Below are 2,274 nucleotides of genomic sequence, written 5' to 3' on the forward strand. Positions count from 1 at the left end.
CTGATGAATGAGTCTGTGGGGGCAGCCACCATCCTGGCTTCCAAAGAAGTAGAGCCTACTTTCATCTGCTTTACATAGCACATTCCAAGAAAGAACTTTTATTGAAGAGGGGGGAAAAGGGTTTGAAAACTATCTTAGCTTGGAAGAAAGTGTGGTATGGCTTTTTCCTGAAGAAAGAGTAGTACCTGATGGTCTGAATTGGGGGTTGGAAGTAGGTATAGAAAGGGACCAAGGATAAGGAGGCAGGCAAGATGGCCCTCATCAGCTTCACAGTGGGTCTGTGTTCTTTTCTTTTAGCCATTTAAAGTCACATTTCACTGTTTTATAATAATTTGTTTTTAAAGGGCTTTCCCCCAACCCCATTTTTGAGAAGGTAACATTTCTAAAACAAGGTGCAAAATATTGTCTCTTTGTATACATTACACTTCTCACTAAATTCAATATATGCAAATGTTCAAAATTATTTAAAACAAGGTAAAAGTGTTTGTCTGTCATGTTTTAGGGCAAGTAATTTCAATAAAACCTTTATAAATGAGAGTATTTCACAGTGAAATGGGAACAAAGATTTCACTCTGTTTAAATTTATTTAGTGGCTAAAATTATATTTAATTTGGATTAAAACATCAGGTTGTGGGTTCTGTCAGTAACAGTATAATATGACATATTATATACCAGACTTTGAAAAGTAAAGATTGTTTAAAAGTTCCTGGGCTCAATATATTTCTTCTCAAGGAAAATAGGGGCTTTTTTGATGAGAAAAGCATAGTCACATCCCCCCAAATTCTATTCTACTAAGATAATGAAGATTATATAATTAAATATGAGCCACATCATCAGACTTCCCAAATTCTCAGCCTCAGACATCACATTCTCATCTTTTAGTTGAATATATGTTTTTTAATGCTTTTGGTTTCTTTTTTATATATCAAATATGCCTGTAAAGCTAATTTTCCCCCTAATGGGAACAGGTTCTCTGAGTAACTAAGACCTTTGCAGAAGTCATTTGTCTAGAGCAATCCATTTTTATTTTTTCAAAAAAATCATTTTTATCATAAAACATTATAAAAACTATAGGTAAAATCTTAAGTAGGAAGAGATGCATCACTTCATTTGCACTTATTAGAAAAGCTGCATTCATTTCTACCCTCAGATGATGCTTGATAATGTTCATGGTGAGTCGGGCTAACATAGATGTCAGTGGGTAATCTAGGGGACGGGAGCATATGTAGGAGGTGAATCTCAGTGACTTGAGCATCTCAAACACTCTGTGGAAAAGCTAATTGAGAGGTAAAAACAAATTAACTGCTATGGAGAAGGACAATCTCCCTGAGAGAGAGAGTGCGCCTGCAGCAGTAAGGTTCAGTGGTTGCATTTAGTCTGTGTAACTGCTGGGACAGTAATCCAGCTCTGGCCTGTGGACTTTCCCTGCTGACTGCCCACCTGGCAATTCTCTGGGCACCTTCAAGGCTGTCAAGAACTGCACAGGGAAAGCCTGTCTCATTACAACAGCTCTGCATGTGAGCTTAGGTACCGCCCAACCAATTGCTCTTCCCAGATTTTGATACAGATGCAGTTTTTCAGTTTTTCTCTTCATTGGGTCTAGGAAGGGAAGATTAGATCTTCCTGCACACAGAGATTTAACCTGGCTGCAGATGCCTGTCAGGAAATAGGCTAGGGTGAATATAGTGGTGTCACCCCTCCCGCAATAGGCCACAAAAAAAAAAAGAAAAAGAAAAGAAGGCAAGATGGAAAAGAGCAGTGGAAAGAAAAGAAGATGAGATATTTCAGTGCCTACTGCAAATGGCTATTCATGAGATGCTGGTAGGTATTCATGAGTCTCAAGTTTATTTGCCTTCAAAATGGGTAGTCCGATATTTGCCTTCTTGGTGAAATCTACATATGAAAACTGATTATCTCCATCACATCTTGTCCAACATTTTATAAATGTTCTTGAAGTCACAACAATAACATTGAATATTCCAGTTATACTACTCTAGACACAGTTCCTTTGAAAATGAAGTTTTTAAGTTGGCATGTTTTTACTTCTTAGAGCATATCCTAAATTTGTTGTCCCCGTTTACTCAAATAATGTAGGTGAAATAACAGAGCAGCTCAGAAATTAAGAAAACATATATTGGATAAGTGGTTTAACAGAAAGACAAGGTTCAAGGAATAAGGACATAATATGGATACAGAACAGTGATGACACCATACCAAAAAATAAACCCTCCTCACTTGACTTTAGTTATCTCCTTTTACTCATTTAATTGTTCC

This window comes from Moschus berezovskii, chromosome 14 (genome assembly GCF_049115385.1).
Source record: "Moschus berezovskii isolate FMDL1 chromosome 14, NW_MosBer_1.0, whole genome shotgun sequence".
NCBI classification, from domain to species: Eukaryota; Metazoa; Chordata; class Mammalia; order Artiodactyla; family Moschidae; genus Moschus; species Moschus berezovskii.